The 24,319-nt window shown below is 50.7% G+C and overlaps 1 protein-coding gene across 4 annotated transcripts in view; it reads left to right on the top strand.

Annotated features, from left to right (window-relative positions):
• Positions 1-9,189: 9,189 nt before the first annotated feature.
• Positions 9,190-24,319, top strand: part of KMT5B (lysine methyltransferase 5B) — a 49,636-nt gene continuing 34,506 nt past the window's right edge. Inside the window, exon 1 of one of the 4 annotated variants that reach the window (XM_079789058.1) lies at positions 9,190-9,633. The gene's annotated coding sequence lies outside the window, so the exon portion shown is untranslated. Of the gene's footprint in view, positions 9,741-9,859; positions 10,022-24,319 lie in introns of those variants that run through there. The other 3 variants (XM_079789057.1, XM_079789056.1, XM_079789059.1) reach the window with 3 other exon arrangements.

The raw sequence follows: 24,319 nt of genomic DNA, 5'->3' as shown, positions 1-24,319 counted from the left end.
GGCTTCCTCCATCGCTGGGGAAACCCAAGCCTCCTGCTCACTCTGTGGCTGCAGCCATCTTGGTTGGGTTAATTTGCATACTCGCTCCTGATTGGCTGGTGGGCGTGTCTTGTGGGCATAGCGGAGGCATGGTCAATTTGCATGTTTCTCTTTTATTAGTGTAGATGAGTATATTCTATATTTACACACACACACACACATACACACATGCATGCACACACGCACACAGGACCAGGAAGCAGTACCGCCACAGCGGCCCTAAGCACATCTCACACCCAGAGCTTGGCTCCCCTGAAAGGAACCATTGCTCCTTGGAGAACTGATTGATTGTGGGTTGAGGTTCAGAGAACAATGGAGACCCTATAAAAAAGAGACAGAAGCCAGTTTTAAGAGGTTCCCACTGGCCCAATTGGGGGCCATTTGGGCAGCCAAAGAAATAATGATGATGTAAGGGGATGAATAGTGGACCCATGAAAGATGTGTCCACATCCTAATCCCTGGAATCCTCAAAATGTGAACTTCTTGGGGGAAAAGGTCTTTTCAGATGTAATTACAAATTAAAGATCGTGAGATGAGATCATTCTGGATTACGTGGGTGGGCCCTAAATCAATAACAAGTGTCATAAGAGAAAGGAGGGGGTAACAGAGACACAGAGGGAAGGCCATGTGAAGACGGGGGCGGAGACTGGAGGGATGTGGCCACAAGCCAAGGGAAGCTGGAGTCCCTGGAAGCTGGAGGAGGTGAAGGAGGACACTCCCCCAAGGACCTCCAGCAGGAACACAGCCCTGTGACACGTTGATTTTGGACCTCTGGCTTCCAGAACCATGGGAGAATCATTTTCTGTTTTAAGCCACAGGAAACTACAAAGGAGGAGACAGCCATCTTCCTCTGGGCTGAGCCCTTTCAGGCTTGAGTGACTTCCTTGCTTGGTTCAAGGCCTTTGGTAAAGAGACAGACCCTGTGGGAGCCTGTGCCTGGGGTCAGGCTGGCATGCGATCCGGTACAACCAGTTCTGCCATCCGAGGCTCAGACACAGATGCCGGGGGCTCTGACCAGCGTGCATGCTGCCGGTGGCACTGGGAGTGTGGGAGGGGCCTGTGCCTGGCCCGCGAGCACTGCACGCCCAGCTCCGGCGCTCAGGGAACTCCTTTATCCACTTCACCCTCAGGATCCGTCCACATGTCCACCCGGCCTTGTTCTCAGAAACCCCCATCTCTCTAGCAAGTTCTCCCTGACAACTCCCCGCCCCACGCTGAGCAGTGGTCCAGTCTCCTGAGGGCCCCCACCGAGGCCAGGGCACCACAGTGGGGGAGGCCTGGGACCGCGAGTGAATTTCGTGCCTGTGGATTGTGGGGACAAGGAACGAAGATTCTGACTCCTGGGAGCTTATCCTTTGGCTGGGGCTTGTCAGCTCTTCTGCTCTGATTAAGGGGCAAGACTGGAATGCCCTCCATCCCCCTGGGGTGAGCCAGCTCCCTCCTCAACCGGAAGGTCTTCTTGAGCCTCTAGGGGCCCCACCTCTGAAACCAGGGCCTCCACCCCGAATGCCATGGCCGGCTGAGGCCAGAACGCTCCAGAGGAAACTGTCTCGACTTTTGACTCAGGAAGCACCACCCTGGGAATTTACCAAGGGACAAGCCAGCAGCCCAGGGCATCTGTGAGGTATGACAAGGGGACTAAAGGGGATGAGAGAGAGAGCAAAAAGCTAGCTCCCCAGGGAAGCATGCAGATCAGGCCAAGATCAAGGTCAACTTAAAACTGGCCGGAGGCTTCCAGGCCGGTGCAGCCAGAAGGCAGCAGGGGCGCTGCCTGGTGGTGGAAGTTTCCATCAGGCCGTCAGAGGCAGGAGCAGGCTGTCCTCCTCCTCTACGTAAGACTGACAGCGCCCGGATGGAGGAGCGAGAACCTTCAGGTCCCGCACCTGCACCTGCACCTGGAGCCTGGAGCCCGGAGCCTGGAGCCTGAGCCTGCACTTTGAACTCCTCCACTCCCGGACGCCATGTCCGGGAAACGCCCCAGGAAAACCACCTCACCAAGTGTACTTGACCGCATGACCCGTCCTGGGAACGCTGGGGAAGTTCTCATTGAGCAGTAGCCCAGTCCTGTTCACTCCCCCGCCCCCAGATTTCCCCCTCTCTTTTGAGTGTCTAATTGCGTGTTCAGAACTTAGATGTCCTAGTACAGTACGCGAGTCCTCAGAAGGCACGCACCTGGGTAAACCGCTCCCCACACAGGTGTCAGTCACACCAGAGGGTTCCTCTTTTTTATTAAAAAAATTTTAATGTTGAGATTATTCCAGGTTTTTCCCTCCCCTTCATTCCCCCCCCCCCCCCGGTCCCTTGGCCTCCAACACATTAATGTCGTGTCCATGGGTGTGCATACATGTTCTTTAGCTAATCCCTTCACTTTCTATTTTATTTTATTTTTTAATCCTCACCGGGGGATATTTTTCCATTGATCTTTTTAGAGAGAGTGGAAGAGAGAGGGAGAGACGGAGAGAAACATTGATGTGAGAGAAACACATTGATTGGTTGCTTCCTGCAAGCGCCCAACCGGGGCCCAGGCCGGGAAGAGCCTGCAACCAAGGTACGTGCCCTTGACCAGAATCGAACCCAGGACCCTTTGGTCCACAGGCTGACGCTCTATCCACTGAGCCAAACTGGCCAGGGCACCTTCCCTTTCTTTATCCAGTGCCCCACCTCCACCCCTGGCATCTCTCGTGTCCCCACTTAGTCAATCCCACCTGCCCAGAAGCAGACGACTCTTCCCATGTGGGGCTAGATTCCTGTTGTTGTTATTGTTGTTCTAAGACATCGCATATTTGGAATGAGCTGTACTCCCTGGCTTCTGGTTCCCTCCACATGATGCCTGTGAAATGTGTCTGTGTTGTTGCCTCTAACAGCAGCTCATTCCCCGTTTCTGAGTCGGATCCCATCCGGGGCCGGACCACAAGCTGTGCAGCCTCTCTCAAGTTGCTTCCGGTTTGAGGCCATTCTAAATGAAGCTGTCCCAGGTATCTGAAAGGAAGAAGGAAGGGAGGAAGGAAGGAAGGAAGAAGGAAAGAGGAAAAAAGAGGGAGGGAGAGAGAGGGGGAGGGGAGAGACAGGAACAGATGATAACCTATTCAACAAAACCGGAGCCCATGCCTGGCCGGTGGTTCTCAGTGGTTAGAATGGCGGCCCATGGACAGAAGGGTCTCAGGTTCGATTCCTGGTCAAGGACACATACCTGGGTTGCAGGTTCCATCCCCAGTCCCGGTTGGAATGTGTGCAGGAGGCAACCAGTCGATGTGTCTCTCCACATCGATGTTTCTCTCTCTCTCTCTCTCTCTCTCTCTCTCCCCCTCCCTCCCTTCCACTCTCTCTAAAAAATCAATGGGAAAAATATCGGGTGAGGGTTAACAAAAAAAATAGGCAAGGACATAAGTCTCTACTGGTTGGATCTATGCGCACACTGAACGTTTGGGAGGAATGGGATGTTGACATCCTCTCCCAGTGCCTCTCCCCAGAACACTTACTGATTACAGAGGGAAGCGAGGGGCTTTTCCCGGGGAGAAGCCTGGAGGACATCCCTCCATCAGGTGACCTAAGGCAGTGGTCAGCAAACTCATTAGTCAACAGAGCCAAATATCAACAGTACAACGATTGAAATTTCTTCTGAAAGCCAAAATTTTTAAACTTAAACTTCTTCTAACACCACTTCTTCAAAATAGACTCACCCAGGCCGTGGTATTTTGTGGAAGAGCCACACTCAAGGGGCCAAAGAGCCGCATGTGGCTTGCGAGCCGCAGTTTGCCGACCACGGGACCTAAGGGAACGTCATCTCTTCTGGGTCAAGTGGGATTCTTCACCACCTGATTGGACGCAATGGAGGACACAGACTCACTGCTGTGATGTTCTTGCCAAAGATACTTGACCTTCATCTAATCACGAGGAACCATCAGGAAAACCTCAACGGAGGGACATACCACAAAATAACTGGCCTGTAACCTTTGGGAGGCCAAGGTCATGCGAGTCAAGGAAAGAGAGGGAACCCGCTCCAGAGCGAAGGAAGTGGACAGGACAGCCACGGTGCCGGGATTCGGGGAAGCTTGGATGCGGTCTGAAGACTCCATGGCAGCGAACTAAGGATGTTCATTTCTTTCTGTTGTTGTTGATTTTAGAGAGAGGCAGGGAGGGAGGGAGGGAGGGAGGGAGGGAGGGAGGCAGGGAGGGAGGGAGGGAGAGAGAGAGAAACATCGATTTGTGTTCCACTTACTGATGCGTTCATTGGTTGCTTGAATGTGCCCTGACTGAGGAGCGAGCTCACAACCTTTGTGTAATGGGACGGTGCTCTAACACACCAAGCCACCCGGCCAGGGCGGGAATGGTAAGTTTTTTTGTTGTTGTTGTTTGTTTTTTTATATATTTCTTTATTGATTTAAGAGAGGAAGGGACAGGGAGGAAGAGATAGAAACATCATTGGTGAGAGAGAATCATTGATTGGCTGCCTTCTGCACGGCCCCTACTGGGGATCAAGCCTGCAACCCGGGCATGTGCCCTTGGCCGGAATCAAACCTGGTACCTTTCAGTCCACAGGCCGACGCTCTATCCACCGAGCCACCCGGCCAGGGCGGGATGGGTAAGTTCTTGACTCTGGTGGTCCCCGGAGCGGGATTCTGTGGAGGGCAGCTCAGCTGGAAGGAAACACACCCTAATGTGTCAGAGGCCACGGAGCCTCTGGGTGGCGCCATCCAGTCCCAGGATCGAGGAGACACAGTTCTGTGCCACGTGGAGATTATTAAACAGCAGTGAGATGCAGCTTTCCCTGCCCATGAGGAACCTGTGTGTCAGCCGGTCTCTCTGTGTTTACTTCCCGGCGTGTGTGGGAGGACAGGCCGTAAGGCTGGGCTTCTTTTGGTGCTGGTGGGAAGATAAAAGGGGGCGAGTGGGGGGAACCCCAAGATCCTGTCTCTCAGGGACTCAGGACTGTACCGGGGCCACAGGATTGCCCAGGTGGACACAAACCCCAGGGCACTGGGCAAGCAGCTTGAGCCCGGAGCCAGGACTGCAGTTAGAGATCCGCCTCCATCTCCTTGGATCCCTGCAGCAGCCCTGGGAGGGGGCTGTCCTTCAGGGACTGAGCTTCTACCCCAGCAGCCCAGGGGCTGTGATGGATGCGGAGATACAGCCACGAACAAGGCAGGCAAGGCCCCTGCCCAGAGACGCGATGAATACATAACAAATACAGGATGCTACCAGTGGTTCTCAACCTTTCTTTCTTTTTTTTTTTTTTTTTATATATTTTATTGATTTTTTACAGAGAGGAAGAGAGAGGGATAGAGAGTTAGAAACATCGATGAGAGAGAAACATCGATCAGCTGCCTCGTGCACACCCCCTACTGGGGATGTGCCCGCAACCAAGGTACATGCCCTTAACCGGAATCGAACCCGGGACCCTTGAGTCCGCAGGCTGACGCTCTATCCACTGAGCCAAACCGGTTTCGGCGGTTCTCAACCTTTCTAATGCCGCGACCCTTTAATACAGTTCCTCATGTTGTGGTGACCCCCAAACATATAATTATTTTCGTTGCTACTTCATAACTGTAATTTTGCTACTGTTATGAATCGTAATGTAAATATCTGTGTTTTCCGATGGTCTTAGGCTCTACAGCAGCGGTTCTCAACCTGTGGGTCGCGACCTGAGAACCGCTAGCAGGGTCGCCTAAGACCATCGGAAAACATGGATACTATTTACATTACGATTCATAACAGTAGCAAAATTACAGTTATGAAGTAGCAATGAAAATAATTTTATGTTTGGGGGTCACCACAACATGAGGAACAGTATTAAAGGGTCGTGGCATTAGAAAGGTTGAGAACCACTGTGACCGTGATACGTTCTAAGGAGAGAGAAAATGAAGGCAGTTAAGGGAGAATGAAAGCTAGGTATTGGACTGGGCAATGGGAAGGATATCTGAGAGGCGGAAGTTTGCACGTGTGTGTGTGTGTGTGTGTGTGTGTGTGTGTGTGTACGCGCATGTGTGTTTAGCCATGCTGTGCGTGAAATGCCTTCCACCAGGCTGGAGGCAGGAATCTGGGTACCTCAAGGACAACGATGTTGAAGCTGTGAGTGGGATTACTTCAGCAGGTCCCAGCGCTGGCACCCTCTCACAGCTGAGAAGACCCTGTAGACAGGCTATCTCATCTGCCCAAAAGGACATGGCTGGTGAGTGGCGGAGCTGGGATTTGAACCTGCCAAGCACGTTTGAAGCTGCCACAGAGTCTTGCTGCTGTTGGAGCTGTGGGCAGGTCGCTGGACCTTTCAGAGGCTAGGTTTCCTCACCCATCAGGAGAGGTGGGCAGTGGAGGGGCAGGTGGAAGACGAGGGTGATGCAGGGGGCCTGGTGGTGCTCAGGGAGGAACCCAGACGGGCCACCAGAATGGTCCTGGGTGTGCCCCCTGCCCCTTTCCCACCAGTCTCAGACCCCTGCTCTCATCGGAACAGTCAAGTCTTCCAGGAAGAGACGGGGGACCGGGTGAGACGCGTGCGCAGAGTCCAAGAGCCAACGTGTCACTTTACATGAGAAGCCACCCATCCCCCTGCCTGGAATTCCAGGCTCGGCACGACCTGGGGGCCCTCCCTGTGGGCACAGGATCCCAGCAGGCAAACCCCTGCCAGGCGGTCGCTGGGCAAAACTGGGGTTGGAGGAAGGGCAGCTGGAGAGGGATGCAGGGTTGGTGGGACCAGGCGGGGTCTCTGGAGTGTCCCTGGGCCCTGCTGGGGGACTGGAACAGGCCCATGGCCTCAGCCAGCTCCTGGCAAGGGCACCGCTCCCGGGTCAGCGCCGGGCTGGGCTGGCACTCCCGAGGCTTCCGGGGCTGGCGGGCCTTCTGCTGACTAGCTGACTGGGTCTTTCTTTGGAGTTGTTAACATCGCTCTGCCTGTCCCGGCTTGGTGGGGCCCCCGGCCTCTGTGGCTTAGCACTTCCACTTTGGAGCAGCCAGAGGCTTCGAAGTGTAAATGCCAATGGCTCCTGTCACGTGGGGGCTGGGCAGGTGCCTGGCCGCACTACTTCCTGTCCCCCTCCCCCTCCCCTGCCAGCTGGCAGGAGGAGCCTCCAGCTGGCCACACTCTGTGGAAAGTCCAATTTGTTGTCTCCCCCGGAGGGCCACTCCCAGCTGCGCCCTCTGACCAGCTCAGCCCTGACCTCCCTGGGCATAGGATCCCAGCAGGGACCCCCCCCCCGCCCCCCGCCCCCCGCCTGCCAAAGGCACCAAGCCTTCAGTATGGCTCCATGGAGGTCCTGAGCCCCAACTCAGCTCTGCCTGCCCCGGGCCTCTCGGCTGAGGCTGGAAGAGCAGCCGCAACGCAGGTGGTTGGGGAGGGACAGACCCCCAGCCGGCAGCCTGGAAGGAAGCTGCCCGGGTCTGCTCACTGCCCCTGCCAAGCTGTGGGCCCGGCCTGCTCCCTTGAGAGTCACTGCCCAGAACACGTAGCCTGGCACTGGGCAGTGACTAAATGGAGGTGCCGGCATCTTGAGACTCGGGCCTTTACAGGGCTGGGGTTTGGGTGCCCGCCCAGGGGTCCATGGAGAGCACCACTGTGCTCGAGCTGACTCTGGAAAGCTTGGCGTGTGGAGGCAACTGGCGGGCGGTCCAGGCTGTGAAGGCTGCCCAGGCCCCGGAGGGCCCACACAGGGCGGTGGCTGCCCCTTGGAGGCCGGAGTGCACGCCGCCCGTGGGCAAAGGCAGTGTCAGAGGGATGCAATTTGAGTATTTGGAGCCACGCACTATGAAAATATTGGAAAGAAAGTTTAGTGATAAGTCAGAAACGAATAAAGCCAAAGCAATCATTTGTTAGGTGTGTCTGCAAAGAGGAAAGTGACAAGGCGAATTCTGATGACACTGAGGGCCCAAGGCTGTAGAGAGAAAGCAGGAGGCCCAGAGCAATGGCCTGGGTCTGCTTTACCCGAGGGCTCCGCCCCACCCCCACCCCCCAGGTCAGCCTCCGGAGCAGAGCAGGGAAACAGGAGGGAAGTGAGGGCGGTGGGAGGAGCTCTGGTTTTGAAGTTCAAGACCCGCTTCTGTCTCTGTTAGAGGTACCCTCAGCAACACGGGGCCTGCGTGTCCCAGCTGTGGAAGGGATGGTAAGCCCTTCCTGCGGACCACCCAAGGTCAAGGAGGTAAGCACCTGTGTGGGTGTTGGCTCCCAGCTCTCATGGCCATCCACCTCCCCACTGACCGGTGCTGTCTACCCTGTGCCAGGCCCCTGGATGCAGGGCCCACCTGCCCACCCTGCCCTGCCCTGCCCGTCTCCTCGCGACAGGAGCTATGCTGGGTTCCCTCAGTTCTGGAAGGTGCCACCTCTTTCCCCTCCCAGGGCCTTTGCACTTGTGGGTCCCACATTTTCCCTAACGGCCCCGTTTTCCCTAACATACTCCAGTCCCTTTAGGTCCGCTTCCCCGGAGACACCTTCCCAGCGCCTGCCAGCCTGTGGCCACCTCAACTTCTCCTAGAGTCTGCGGTTTTTACTCGGGTACTAGCTACCCAAGGGCTCTAGCTCAAGCCCTGGCGGGCTGTTTCAGAGCTAGCCTAACCTCTCCGTGCCTCAGTTTCCCTATGTGTAAACTGGGGACCACAAGGCTCCCACCTCCTGGGGGTTGTTGTAAGGAATAAGTAGCGGGGCTAAAGGCTGTGCACACGTTATTGTCAGTATTTATTTTGTGGTCATTGTCATCAGACTGCGGGATCCCAAGAGCAGGGCTCCGCACGATCCCTCCGCCCGGGCGCAGCACCTGGTGGTGCGAAGCACTTGGCCTCTTCCCAACCTGCCTAGGCACCTTGAGGGGCCTGCATGGTCGGTGCTGGCACTGCCCAGCTAGGAGGGAGGAGGCAATACCCCTGTTTCAAGGAAAGCCCGGCACACAGTAGGCGCTCAAGAAATGGCCAGTTGACATCAGGAAGCCAGTGGCCCGGTTCATGCACGCTCCCTCCCTCCCACAGGACCCGGTGGCATGCTGAGGCTGCCCACACGGACTTTAGGGGTGTATCTGCTTCTAACGACACCCATTTCCACAACAAAGAAGCTCGCCTCCGTGGGGCCACCTCGCTTCGGCGCAACCGGGGGGCGCAGTGGGAGCAGAGGGTGAGGAGCCTGCCGTCCCGCAGAGATGCCCCGGCGTCAGTTCGGGGGCTGTCCCGGTGGGTGAGGCGGCACGGAGGGTCTAGGGTGGGGGGCACGCAGGGAGACCACGAAGCGAAGCGGCGCCCAAGGGGCGTGCAGCGCCAACGCCTCCAGCCGCGATTTAAAGGGCAGCGAGGGGCGGAGGGATCCCTGCCGGCTGCTCAGCACGGATCCCTCCGCCGCGAGAGAAGTGCGGCAGCTCGGTCTCAACAAATTCGCTTTTTGTTCCTCCGCCGCGGGAGCAACCGGCAGGGACTCCTTTCTTTCTCGGGTTTCTCCGCCTCCCCCCGCAGAGTCCCGTAAAAGCAACAGAGGTGACTGGGGAGCGCGAGCCGGCGTGGTGTCCTTCCGCCCGGCCGAGGGCACTCCTTTTCGTGTCTTCCCACCGTGCCCGGGCGGCGTCCGGGCGGCTCACCGGGGGCGGCGACGCGACTGCGGCGCGGTCGGCGAGGCTCCGGGGCTATGAGGTGAGGGTGCCCGGGTACGGGAGGTGGCAGCGCGGCGCCAGCCCCCAGGACACGAGCCTCGAAGCTGGCGGCGGCCTCTGGGACCCCGCGGCCGCGTGCGAGGCGAGGTGAGGCCTGCGGCGCGGGGGGCGCGGGGGCGCGGGGGCGCGGCGCGATGGGGGCGGGGGGCTCGGCCGTGGCTGGGACTCATTTCTCGACAGCGGAGGGAGCGGGCGGTGCTGCGGCCGCGCCGCCATCTTGGATTTTACTCTCCATTTTTCTCTGGAATTATTTTTTGGTGATTAATTTTTGGGGGGGACGGGAAGTGTCGCCGGGCAGCGCGGGCCCCCCAGCGCAGCGGCCTGGCGAGGAGCCTCGACGCGCCCCGAGGAGCGGGCAGCGCCCGGCGGTGAGCGGGGCGGCGGCGGCGCCGGGGCGGGGGGCGGGCCGCGGGGGCGCCGGGCCGGGCGGGGGCCGGGGCCGCGGGTGGGGCGCGGGGCCTGCAGTGGGCGCCGTCGCCGGAAGGGAGCGGTAGCGGCCGCCGGGCAGCGCGGGGCCGGGCCGCGGCCGCACGAGGGGAGCAGCCCCGCCGCTCGCGATTGGGGGACTCTGTTTTCCCTCTTCTCCAATGGGCGGCCGGGAGCCGGCTCGCCCAATCTGCTCCCGCAGCCGCGCTCCGCTTCGGATTGTTTTGTGTTGGGGCTCGAGCCTCCCGTCTGCTCTCCGCGCGGGCCGGCCCCCACCCCTCCCCGCCCCTCGGGTGACAGCGTTCCGGCCCCCGCGCCCCCGCGCCCCGGACCCCGCTGCGCTTCAGCCGCTTCCCCCTCGGCCGGCCGGCCGGCGCCTCGGTCCCGAGAAAACGCGTGGGTCCCTCCGTGTTGTCCCTCCACGCAGCCACACACGATGTGTGGCGCGTCGCTCCCGCCGGGAGAGGGGGAAGCGTGCGTGGAGGGTGACAGTTCCGCCCCACTTGCCGGGACGGCGTGGAAGCGCGTGGGACCCGGAGAACCGCGCTCGCTCGGTCCGCGTCCTTGGGCCCCGTTCTAACTTCGCATCCCCCGACGGGGCAAACTCGCGGACACGGAGCGGGTGAAAAGTGTTCTTTGAAGTTCATTTTTAAGAAGTTGCCAAATGAAACTCACCCCGGGGGTGGGGGGTGGGGGATCTAGAATAGGGGGCAGATGAACTGGTTGGTTGCGATTGTGATTTTCATCGGGACCTTTTTAGATTTAAACTGTTTTGATGTGTAGTTGAGCGTGGCCTTGTAGCTCCGAAGACTTCTCTGGCTGTGTGGGATCATCCGAGGAAACAGGCGCCAGCTGAAACTTTTCCCCTGCAGTCTTGACTATTGAGAACACGCCTGTAACTTTTGATGATTAGTAGTAAACGCATAAACAGTTTGCAAAGGAAGAGAGACATCATTGCACGCATTGATACAAGTAACTCTTGGACACCATTGATACAAGTAACTCTTGGACACCATTGAAAAGTGTCAAAGAGTTACTTGTATCTATAGTAGATGCAAGTTTACTTGGTAGCAGTTTTAGGTGTGGCCCTGTCATTGTTGGGGCTCCCTGTCTATATTCCAAGATTAAAGTCCATGAATGCTTTTAATCCCAGCATGTGTGGGAACTCAGGCCCGATGTCCAGTTTTTAATCTCTAAACCTTGTACATGCTGCTCTCCCTTTTCTAAGCACTAGCCCCATTGGTGTCCATGCCTGGTGCCTTTTAGGGTTGCATCCTGCCCAGCATTCCTGCACCCTCTCCCCATTCACATCATTCTTCAGTAAGGCCCGGGGACAGTGTTAACCTCCTGGTGAAACCTTCTCTTGCACACACAGGTGCAGGGGCTGGCTCACTCAGGAGAATGCACGCTTCCTGTGTTCCCTGAGCAGTGGTTACATCGTATTTTATGTATGATATGTGGTTGTTTCCTTGCCTATCCTCTGGGCTTTCTTGTGAGCTTGTTGTTATTTATCTCCTCCAATCAGGGGCAGGTACAGAGAGCAGGTGCTTATTCAATAGACACTTGAAAGTGTTAAATTTGTTAATCTCCCAAGTTATCAAGTTCAGTAGTTTGTATTTAGTTTTTCAAAATGTTATTAAACATTGTTTTAATAACATATTCTAATGTTATTAAGAACATTATTGTCATTAGCAAAACAACTTAGAGTGAAATGAATGTTATGGATATTTATTCTTTATGAAGAGAGTAGAGTTAGGGCTGTTTTCACCCATAAACTTTGCAGTTGAACTCTGTCATTTGCAAGTGCTCTCTTGCCTATATTTTCATCTGTCTTCTGGTACACACTGAATTGCTTATGCTTAAACGCTCCATGCTTGAGCCAGACACCAGTGGGCAGCACTGGGGGAGGTGGGTTAGGTTGGGAGTGCGTCAGAAAGTGCATGTGAAGGAAGTGGTTGCAGGTTGTTCCCACGCCTTTGAGCATAGAATTTTGTGGGTGGGATGTTGGTTTGTAAATTTCCCCTGGTCATATAAATCTGTCATTGACCTGCTTTTTCTTTACATGAGTATCATTTTGTTACAGGGCATAGAGTATGTGGCCCAGTTGTGTTGTAAAGACATGTATTTGTGTGAGTAGCATCTGAACAGCTCCCTGTCCACAGGAATGCCCTTCCCATGGCTTATGAGAGAAATCCTTTCAGATAAATCACATAGATTCCCTTTTTCATACTCCCATTTTACTTTATTTTTTATTCTTTATTGTTGAAAGTATTACATATGTCCCCTTTTTCCTCCCCATTGGTCCCCTCCAGCCCACCCTGCCCCAGTGTGGGCCTTGCAGGAGGCAGCCGATAGATGATTCTCTCTCATCATTGATGTTTCTATCTCTCTCTCTCTCCCTCTCCCCTCCTCTCTGAAATTAATAAAATATTATATTTAAAAACAACTTTTGTTCCAGTTTGCTCTGTCATTATTTATATAAGACCATCGAGAGGGCCAAGTTTCTTCATCTGTAAAATAATGAAACATTAATCTCTGAGATCACTTCCAATCCTATATTATAGTTTATATTTTACATTTAATTGCCACCCTATTCTAAGGGCTATTTTAATCATATTTTGACTAATTGGTTTAGTTCATCTGTATATTCATATAGTTTTACTCCTTTAAAAAGTCAAATTGATGATATAGCTTACAGTCAATTGGGTTTTATAATCAAGAGACTTGGGTATATCAGTGGTCCCAAAATTTTGATTCTTAAGGTCTATATGGCTCCTACTTGTCAGTTGCATCTCTGCAGGATGTCTTGTTTTCTGCATTGTAACAGTACACTGAAGAAGAAAGTATAGACCTGGGGAAGCATTCCTCAGTGATAAGCCTCTTTATTTCTGACTGAACCACCTGTGGCTCAGATATTGGAGTAAATCCCCAGACTGCAGCTTAAACACTAGAGCTTAGATCCAGCCTTACCACTTAACTTCCATTTGACTTCAGGAAAGCAACTTTATTTCTGAGCTTTAGCCATCTCATTTGTAGTGATAATACCCGACTCACCTCCATCATAGGGCTGCCACGCTGGCGAACTCTTGGTCCTTGGTGTTAGGGTGAAACAAACGCCTGTGTTCTAATTGTGCATCTTTCTAGAAACACCTGGTCGCTAATACAGGAACAGCAGATCTCTAATGGTACTGGGATTGCCTCTCAGGTCTTAGGCGAGAGACTCCTTCTGTGAAGGGTCATTCAGCTTCCTGTTCTGTAGACTGGTTTTCCTGAAAGCTGAAGCTCCTGTGCGCCCTCTAGTGTTCCGTGGACACAACCAATATTCCAGCACCACGAACAGTGCCCAGTGGCTCCCAGTAGGTTCTTGATAAATGTTGGATTGAGTGGATTCTAAATCTGCAGGATGATTCATTTTGTCTGTCTGATTTGTATAACAAGGTTGAAGTATCTGATAAATGATCCAGGAGGTGTATTTTTATTTTCAAGAAAATGCTTATGTGGCACAATGTGGAGGGATATATTTCTTGAGCAAGAAAACCAACCTACTCTTAGAAAGGTGGAGCTCCAGGACTGAGGAGTCAAGGGGGGCCTGATTCTTCAGCCAGTGAGCCAGCGGAGTCTTGGGCTAGAGAGGCCATATGGAAACCTTTTCTCTCTCCCTTAAAAAAGAAACAAAAACAGACCTCCTTCAGGGTCCGAGAGGATTCACTAGTAGACAAAGCCAGTTGCCTCAGAAACTATGTTCATTGGATATAAATAGATACCAGGAATGTTTTGACCCCCAAAAGGTGATTGTTTCTGTATTTATGCTTTTGACTTATTTTCCCTGGTCATCCAGTCTATAGTCTGTTCCCACATTATTCTGTCTCTTAGCGTCCTATTTGTGTCCTTTACAGCTCTTAACAGAATTTATAGTTTCATGCTTATTAGATTGTTTATCTCTCTTCCCACATTATTCTCTGAGCTCCGTGAAATCAGGAACCATGTCTGTTTTGTTCTAGGGTCTTATTCAAATGTGAGACAAAGTATAGTAAGTCCTCACGTAATGCCGTTGATAGGTTGTGTGACTTTAAGCAAAATGACATATAATGAAACCAGTTTACCATAGGTTAATTGATATAAACAAGAGTTAAGCTCCTATGGCAGGCATCTCATCAGGGTTACAACAAAATGACATTTTGGAGGACCTGCTCTATGTTTAAAATTTTGAGTCAGGATTGTATTGCTTATATGGTGTCAGGAGTGTATAGTCTCTAAACCCCAGCCTTGGCTTAATTTTTCCTAATTCTCTAAGGCTTGCTCTCATTTGTAAAATGGGGTGATAATAGTATCTTTTATGTTACTGTATAATTTAATTTTTTATTATATGTGAATGAGTATATTTAACATAGTGTACATGTTAAGGGACTGTGATGGGGGCAAGTGGCATAATACACGTAAAGCTATCAGCACAGACCTTGGATCATAGGGCAATACTGTGAAATAGTACCCAGAAAACCAGTGCTGAAGAGGTGTCTCTCAGTTGTGCCCAGGACTGCAAATCATCCCTACAGCATTCAGGTCTTCACTCACGTCTTGAGCAGATAGCTATTTAAATGTGTGGTGGACACTGTGCTGGGCACTTAACAAGTAACCCTAAACAGTGTAAGTGAGGATGCTGTTTGCAAGACCTGTCTCTCCACAGTGCCAGTGCTCATTTTATTTCCTTCTCTTTCCTCCCCTCTTCACTTTCAGTTAACTGATAGAGCTAAAAAAAAAAAAGGAAGTTTGGTTTTATGTATTGGTAGTACATTATGTTGTCAGAAGAAGTGAATTACTTTAGGTAGGTAATTTCTCTCCCTGAGCCTGCTTCTTTTATTCTAAGACTGTTTGTTCTGAAATTCTGTGATTCTTTGAATTAAAATAATATTGGAATGCTTGGTATTCTGTAAAGTTCTTTTTGTTAATGCTACTCTTTTCACAGTCCCACTTCTCTCCTGAGTTCTAACATCCTATGCCAGCTTCACCTGGGTAGTGCCCCCTCCTCAAATTTCACAAATCCAGACTTTCTCATCTTTCCTGCAAACTTTTCTTCTGTGTAAATGGCAACCTTGCAGTCGCCCCAACTAAAACTTTTGCCCCAACTAGAGATTTCTGACTCATCTGGAATTCCTTTCTGTCCCTCACCACCTAAATCTAATTTGTTACCACGTCTAGCCAAGCTTATATTTGAAACACCAGCGCCTTTCTCCCTTCCCACTCGCTGCTCCTGTTGCATTTAATTTTCTAACTGGTCTCTCTGTCTCCAGTCACATGCTTTTCCACCAGTGGGATCCTTTCTAGAGTACAGTTGAGCAAATTCTCTAAACTTTCATCTGTGTAATAACAGCTTTATAGGGTGTGAGAATTAAGTGATAAAATGAATATAGGAAGCACTAAATGAATAGAGGGGCTGTGATTTACTGGTGTTTTTTAAAAATGGAATTACAATAAGAAAAAATGTTTTACCACATACACAACAAGCTAAATGCCACTGTAATAAAATCTTTAGTCCCTCTGAAAGTTGATTGTGAGTTGTAGTTTGGTATAATGTTTAATTTCACGTTGTTGCCAGAGGTCACATTCCCCCTCTTTAGGAGCAGTAGGGAAGCAGAGCTGGTCTTAGCTCTGGAGCATAAATTTGCACCCCTGGCCCTTGTTTATTCTCCTGAAAACTTGTACTTTTTAAATGGATGAGGTGATGTGATTTTGTGTGTGTGTGTGGGGGGGGGGGGGGAGGCGTTTTGGTAAGGTGAGGAGTTAAGGGGAAATTTCTACTTGATTTTTTAAAGATTTTATGAATAATGGGCCAACATGCCTGGCCCTCTTTGATTCTGCTTTAGTTACTCAAAAAGAGACAGTTGGATAACTTTATTTTATTAGCAGTGTTTGCTCATTTAATCCTTTTGATAAACCAAGGAGGTAGGCCCTATTTTCATTTTATTATTAGGCATTAATGAGGTTAAATGACTTGTCCATGGTCACACTGCTCACACTGAGAGTAACCATTGGGAGCCTAGGTGGGACCCAGGCACTTTGACTCCACCCAGAGCCATGTCCTAAACCACTGTGCATTCTGCATCCTGCAAAGTCCACATCCTACAGTCTTGGCTTTTAAGACCCACCCCAAGAATTGCCTTTTGGAAGTTTTTCTCACCTTTGTCTTTGCCCAGGAAGAATTAATTATTCTTTGTTCTACTTGCCTCAGAGGTCCTGAGGAACTGAGGGCTGTACTTGCAGGCTTTTGACACTAGGTGGCATCTGTTTATAGAAAAGTAAAACGCTGTTTGAGTCTTAGAAAACAGTAACAAAGGAAGCATCCTTGATTTTATTCACAGGCCCTACTAGGTAGGTTGGTGGGTCAGATATGGAGAGATGGGCAAGCAGGTTGTTTGTTTTGGAATTTTCCTCAACATCTACATCAGCTAAAACCTTTATTTTAAAAATACCCACTGAGGCGATTTGAGACACAAATTTTTATGTGAAATCCTTTGTTGTGTTATAATCAGACATGAGTAAATAAGGAACTATGAAGCAACGTTTTCTGTAAGGATGCTGTTAGAGAGGTGTTTATTATATGCCCAGCTGTTGTGTTGTAAATGTCTGATTGCTGAATTACTGGTAGTGTATATTTTGCTGTTTAAAATGTTCTTCTGAAGCCCTGGCTGGGTATCTCAGTTGGTTAGAGGGTCATCCTGATATTCCAAGGTTTGCAGGTTCCATCCCCAGTCAGGGCACATACAAGAACCAACCAATCTACTAGTCCTATCTAATAAAAGAGAAACATGCAAATTGACCGTACATCCACTACGCCAACAAGCCACGCCCACAAGCCAATCAGGAACGAGTATACAAATTAACCCAACAAAGATGGTGGCGGCCACGGAGCTGGAGCTAGCAGGAGGCTTGGGTTTCCCTGGCAATGGAGAAAGCCAAGCTTCCCGCCCGCCCTGGCCGGCCCTGGCCTCTGCTCAAGGCTACAAAGTTTCAATTATAGAAGATAAATAAATCCCAGATACCTGCTTCCAGCTGGCCCTGGCCTCCACTCAAGGAGGTGCTGAAAAAAAAAAAGCAAAAAAGGAGGGGCTGGGAGCTTGGTCGCCGGGGGCCGTGGCCAGCCTGCAAACAGCCATCAGCCTCTCACCCAGGTTGGCCAGGCACCCCAGCGGGGACCCCCACCCTGAAGGGGGTGTGGCCAGCCTGAAAACAGCCCTCAGCCCCTCACCCAGGCTGGCCAGGCACCCCAGTGGGACCCCCACCCTGATCCGGGACACCCTTCAGGGCAAACCAGCCAGCCCCCACCCATGCACCAGGCCTTTATCTGTACTAATAAAAGGGTAATATGCTAATTAGACTGGGAAACTTTCCAGGAGACCTTCTGGACATTCTTCTGGACAGAGCCATGGTGGCGGGTCCGAGGTAGAGGTGGTTAGAGGCCAAGAGGGGAGGGCAGTTGTGGGTGATCAGGCCAGGATGGGATGGCAGTTGTGGGTGATCAGGCTGGTGGGGGGTGGGGCTGTTGGGGGTAAGCAGACCAGCAGGGGGACCAGTTGGGGGCGAACAGGCCCTCAATGGGGTTCAGTTGGAGGTGATCAGGACAGCGGGGGGGGGGGTCAGTTTGGAGTGAGCAGGCCAGCAGGAGGACAGTTGGGGGCGAGCAGATCAGTGGGGAGGGGAGGTGGGGGCAAGCAGGCCAGCAGGGGAGGCAGTTGGGGGCAAGCACACTGGCACGGAGGCAGTTGGGGGTGATCAGGTTGGCAGGGGGGCATTTGGGGGCGAGCAGGCCGGCAGGCAGAGTGGTTAGGGGCAGTCAGGCAGGCAGGTGAGGGGTTAGGAGCCAGCAGTCCCGGATTGTGAGAGCCGACTGTCGGTTTAGGCCCGATCCCTGTAAACTGGCGGTAGGACATCCTTCGAGGGGTCCCATATTGGAGAGGGTGCAGGCCGGGCTGAGGAACACTGCCCCCCGTGCACGAATTTTGTGCACCGGGCCACTAGTACATATATAAAAAACCAGCGACTGGAACGCCGTAACGACCAGAACGACCGGTCGCTATGACGCCCACTGTGGCTGGCCAAATGGGGTGGGGCTGGCCAGCCAACCTCCTGCAGCCCCTCCCCCCGGCCGGTCCCACCCCCGATGGGTCCCCACCATCCCCACTGGCCCTCAGGTCCCCCACCCCCACTGGCCTTGCCCCTGATTGCCCCCCCAATAGGGGGCGGAGTCAGCTGGTCAACCTCCTGAAGCCCCTCCCCCTGCCCAGCCCCACCAAAGATCACCCCCACCCCCTCCATCAGGGGCAGGGCCCGCCAGCCAACCGCCTGCAGCCCCTCCCCCTGGCCTCAATGGGCCCGCAACACCTCGATCTGCCTGCGGCCCCTCCCCCACAGCCAGCTCTGCCCCTGATCGCCCCACACACACACCAATTGGGGGTGGGGCTGGCCGGCCAACCTCCCACGGCCCCTCCCCCAGCTGCTGATCCCCCCCCATCGCTCCCCCCATCGGGGGCGGGGCCCGCCAGCCAATCACCCATGGCCCCTTCCCCCAGCTGGCCAGGGCCCCGATCCATGCATGAATTCGGGCCTCTAGTGAATATATAAATAAGTGGAACAATCGATGTTTTTCTCTCTCAAATCAACTTAAAAAATAAAAAAAGTTCTAAATGAAAAATTCTAGTAGTTTTAGTTTTCATTTTTATTGTAAATTTTATATAAACATAAACATGTTCCATCACAATATTTCCAAGGAAGGTCTTGGTTAACTGGGCTTAAGCACAGTTCGTAATTACATGTGGGATTGAGACTTCAGCTTCAAACTCCGCTATAGCTCTATCTATAGCTTTGTTTCACACCTGCAGTTGAAGAGGGGAAAGGACTATTTTTTAAAGTGTATCTAAAACAACTTTTTAAAGGTGTTTAAAATCTTTTTTTCTGTGATACATTGGAATTGTATGTGTTTTTGAAGTCTGTTAACTCTAAAGCATTTTACTTTGGTTTACTTTTTCGTGGTCTCTGTATTACAGTTTCCTGTGGGTGCTGTAACAAATGACTGCAAACTTGGTGGCTTAAAACAACAAATGTATTCTCTCTCCGTTCTGGAAGGCAGGAATTCATCATCAGTCTCACTGGCCAAATGAAGGCATGGGGAGGGCTCCACCCAAAGGCTCTAGGAGAGAATCTGCTCCTTGCCTCTCTCCCAGCTTCTGGTGACTGGCATTCCCTTGCTCGTGGCCACATCACTCTAATCTTCGCCTCTCCTCTTGTGTGTGGTGGCATTTAGGGCTCACTCAGGTAATCTCTTCCATCTCAAAATCCGTAATTTAATTACATTTCTAAAGACCCTTTTTCTTATAAATGAACATTTGCTGGTTTGATATCTTTGGGGATCATTTTCCAGCCTACTACAGTATTCTCTTCTTTTTTTTAAAAAAAAAATATTTTTTATTGATTTCAGAGAGGGAGGGAGAGGGAGAAAAAATAGAAACATCAATGATGAGATAGAATCATTGATCAGCTGCCTCCTGCACACCCCCTACTGGGGATTGAGCCCGCAACCCGGGCATGTGCCCTTGAATTGGAATTGAGCCTGGGACCCTTCAGTCCACAGGTCAACGCTCTATCCACTGAACCAAACCAGCTAGGGCTACTACAATGTTCTTTAGAGCAGTTGGTGCAACCAGTTTATCATAATGAGTGATGCTGTCCTTTAGCCATCCTAAAAGGGGGTGGGTGGAGTATTATTATGCGATGGTGGGAAACTGCTCTGAAACAGGCCATTTCTTGATTGTCCCAATGGGGCTTTACCCCCTGAGCTGCCTGTGAAAGCTGTTAAATTGGCTAACGCAAAATGCATATCAATTTGACTACAACCGCTGGCAAAGAAGGCAGAAGAGAAACTTTTAATAATGACATGACAAGTAATAATTTTACAGGTTCCTATAGAAACCTATTTTTGCTCTGGAGTTTGGTGCTAGATACCCAGTCAGCATTGAGTTTGCACGACACCTCCAGTCTTACAGCAACAGCTCGCTTTGGGTGAAGGCTTAATTGTGAATTCAGAAAAACCAAATTCCCCACGGTTTCTCTTTCATAGCACTAGCTGAACAAGTCACCTAAATTCTCAAATGAAGTTTATTTCTGACAACAATATTTATAGGAGCAAGTTTTAGGGTTACAGGTGTGATCATGAATTCATTGTAGTTTTCTAACGAATTGGCAACTGAACAATTGCCCTATTTTACTGCATTGTAGTCTTAAGAGGGGGTATTGATCACAAATGCTCCTGATAGTGTTGCAGGGCTTCCTATATTGGTACTATCATGTGGATTATTACTAGAGGATTCCATGGAACCTTGGATATATATTATTGCAGATGGATTTGGAGTAGCCATTGATAAAGACCAATGTGGAATTTTTTGATATATTGTAGGGTCCTTTTGTAATTTTAGATTTGAGGGAAAGAACTAATAACCACTTGGGCTTATATGTAACAGTTAGGTTTGAGACTAAAAATGGGGTTGTGAATGGACCTATAGTGTGTTGGGCCTTGTGCTAGGTTCCGGTGATATGAAAGTATACCTTAGGAGTTTATATTGCAGTGGGGAAGACACATATCATCAAGTAATTGCATAAAGGAGTGAGTGCAGTTGTAACAAGCACCATGAAGGAGAAATGTTAAAGCATGTAACAAGGCAGGTGGTGGGATGGAGGTAGGACTGGTTGTCAGGTTGGCAGTATCCCAAGTATAAAGGCCAGTGCTGGGAAAATGCCTAGCACTCTAGAGGGATGTAAACCAGGCTGTGTCCGGAATATTAGCTGGGCTGGATCTGCAAGACCCTGTAGACGTGGCTAGGTAAATTCTGTTAATAATAGTTGTTAACAATTCCAAGTACTTTCGTTTTGCTATTGCATGTAATTTTCACAAGGCTCACTTAACTAGTAGGATGTTGTTGGAAATGATACCAGCCAGAGTGGTCTCATTCCTGGTCCAGTGTGGACGCTTTTGTTCTTTTGGTGTGTGTTATTGTTTTCTCTTTGGATAGTGCTTTCTCTCATTTAAAAAAATATATATTTTTTTATTGATTTCAGAGAGGAAGGGAGAGGGAGAGAGAGATAAAAACATCAATGATGAGAGAGAATTATTAATTGGCTGCCTCTGCATGCCCCCACTGGGCATCGAGTCCACAAATGGAGCATGTGCCCTGACCGGGAATTGAACCGTGACCTCCTGGGTCTCTGCTCAACCAGTGAGCAACACCGGCTGGGTTATGTTAAAATTTTACTAGTTATTCAGAATCAGTGTTTTTATTTTTCTAACAGATTTTTAAAAATCCTGGTTTGTGTTTAGAACATTCATCAAAACTCCTGTCCAAAAGCTTTAAGTAAAAAAGGATTGGAACCACAGTTCACAAATTAATTGGGCATGAACAGTTAACTCGGAAGTCACTAAACAGTTTTTAATCCTCTGTGTCATAAGGGGACAGTAGGAGTGATAACGGTGTTGGCATTTGTTGAGGGTCCATCACTGCTGGGAATAGAGTGGGCACTTGACATGAACCAAACACATTTTTTATGAAACAATTCTGTGGTTTCTTTAGAAACTTTTTCAAGTATCAGGTTTTTTCCCCAATTATTCATAAATAGGTTAACTATAAACATTCGTGTGTGTGTGTGTGTGTGTGTGTGTGTGTGTGTGTGATTTTTAACATTAATCCCATTCCCTCAAAGATAGCCATTCTGTTGTTGATTTGGGATAGGGGTGGTGTGGTGTGCATCTGGTTTTTCCTGCAGTGGTATTTATAATATGGTTAGACGTTTTCTCTTTAAATACAACTCTACATAATTCTTTAACTACTTTCCTCTTTAAATGCAGCTCTTATTTTAGCACTTTGCCATAGTAGTCTGCCCTCTTCTTTATGGTTGGTACTAGAATCTGAAGCATGTGCTTCCTTCCTCACATGTCGGTGCAGTGAAATTCATAAGGTGAATCTTCCTTTCCTGTTGGCTTAGTGTCAGGTGAGCCTCCCAGGCCGGGCAGTCACACTGCATTTCCTGAAGAGAGCCTGATCGTTCTTGTGAACACTCATAAAAATAGAGGGAGCAAAACTTGCACTACTAGTATACGCTCAGGGATTCCACCCTTTACCAGAGAATTTTTATTATGTCAGTGCAGAGAATTGGAGATGTACTCATCTACATCTATTCGTTTATAAACTGTTTTGTTTATTGATTTTAAAGTAGGGAAGGGAGAGAGAGAGAGACAGGCACATGGATAGGTTACTTCCTGCACGCCCCCTATTGGGGGTTGAGTCTGAAACCTAGGCATGCACCCTGACCATGAACCGAACTAGTGACCTCCTGGTGCATGGGGCAGTGCTCAACCAACTGAGCCACCCTGGCTGGGCTAAAACCGTTTTTTATATAAAAGGTCCTTATAAACTCTCTCAAGGCATACTGTTATCAAATTAACCTATCCCCATCTTCTCCTACCCTCTGAAGTTAATTTACATACATCTTTTCTGACATGAAATTTCTACTCTTTTTCTCTTATTTGAAACAGATGACATAAGATTTTAGGGCTCTTTTTTTTTTAAAATATATTTTATTGATTTTTTACAGAGAGGAAGAGAGAGGGATAGAGAGTTGGAAACATCGATGAGAGAGAAACATCGATCAGCTGCCTCTTGCACACCCCCTACTGGGGATGTGCCCGCAACCAAGGTACATGCCCTTGACCGGAATCGAACCTGGGACCCTTCAGTCTGCAGGCCGACGCTCTATCCACTGAGCCAAACCGGTTTCGGCAGGGCTCTTTTTAATCCTTATTCCTTATTCTCCCTCTGCTATCCAATTCTGTTCCCACAGCCCATGTTTTGAGACATTATGTCCATTTAGAAGTCCTCTGCTGTTTCCGAAAGAGCCTCACAGATGGCGAGCGGCCCATCCTGTCTTGAGTTTCAGCTCACAAAGGAGGGATTTGCCTTCTGAGCCTGGCGGCCTGTGCCCAGCTTGGCCGCTCCCTCCTGAAGTGCTGATCCCTGCTTGCTCTGCCTCCTCTCTAGCTGCTCCTTTCACCATCCTGTGCTGCTGCTGTTTTCTCAGGTTGGTCTTTAAATGCTAGGGTGCTCCCTCAGCCCTTAGGCTTCTTTTAGCTAGACTCACTTCCCAGGTGATTTCATTCCATCCTCTGACTTGAAATAGCATTAGTACGGACACCAGGTTTAATTATCCAACCTGCATGCCAGGCCCTGGTGTCCAGCTGCCTCTCATCATCTCCACTTGGTCCCTAATGGTATCTCCAAAAAATGTTCCAAAAGCAAACTCCTGCACTCTGACCCCTGCCCAAACCTGATCTTCCTGTCATCTTTGTCACCTTCATAAATATTAACTCCACCCTTCCACACGGAGGCATATTTGAGTCCTTTTTCTTCCACACAGGCTGTTAGCAAATCCCATCTACCAGCAAAACCTTCAGAAAAGATCCTGAAACTAACCACCTGTCACCACCTCTGCTGCTGCAAGCCACCAGGCTCTCTCCTCTGCTTTAGTGCAGGAGTCTCTTACCTGGTGTTTTCTCTCTTGTCCCACAAATTATTAATAGCTTCATTAGAACTTCTTTTTAAAAGCATTCACTGTGCCGAAACCGGTTTGGCTCAGTGGATAGAGCATCGGCTGGCGGACTGAAAGGTCCCAGGTTCGATTCCGGTCAAGGGCATGTGCCTTGGTTGCGGGCACATCTCCAGTGGGGGATGTGCAGGAGGCAGCTGATCGATGTTTCTCTCTCATCGATGTTTCTAACTCTCTATCCCTCTCCCTTCCTCTCTGTAAAAAATCAATAAAATATATATTTAAAAAAATAAATAAATAAAAGCATTCACTGTGATCTCTCCACATAACAAGTAGCGAGCAGGGGCCTTTACGACGAATCATGCGCTGCTCTGCCTTGCGCCTCACTGAGAGTCAGTGTCCAAGTCTCAGCAGGCCCTGAGGCCCTCAGTTGCATGTGGTGTCTTCTGGCAGCCTCTCTGACCTTCCTCCTGCCCCTTTCTCTGCCCCCACCCCCACCCCCGCCACCCTGGCTCTGTGCTGGTCCTCAGGTACACGTGCGCAGCTTCGTCTGTGCCCTTTGCCTCTCACTCTCCCCACTGCTGCCCAGCTTTCCCATCAGGCCCCTGCGCCACCTAAAACGCTTCCTGCCGCGTAGGAACCGCTTCGTTGTCTCCCAG

The sequence above is a fragment of the Cnephaeus nilssonii genome (genome assembly GCF_951640355.1).
Source record: "Cnephaeus nilssonii genome assembly, chromosome: 13".
NCBI classification, from domain to species: Eukaryota; Metazoa; Chordata; class Mammalia; order Chiroptera; family Vespertilionidae; genus Cnephaeus; species Cnephaeus nilssonii.
Note: the sequence above shows the minus strand (reverse complement) of the source record. Positions and strands in the feature narration are given on the sequence as shown.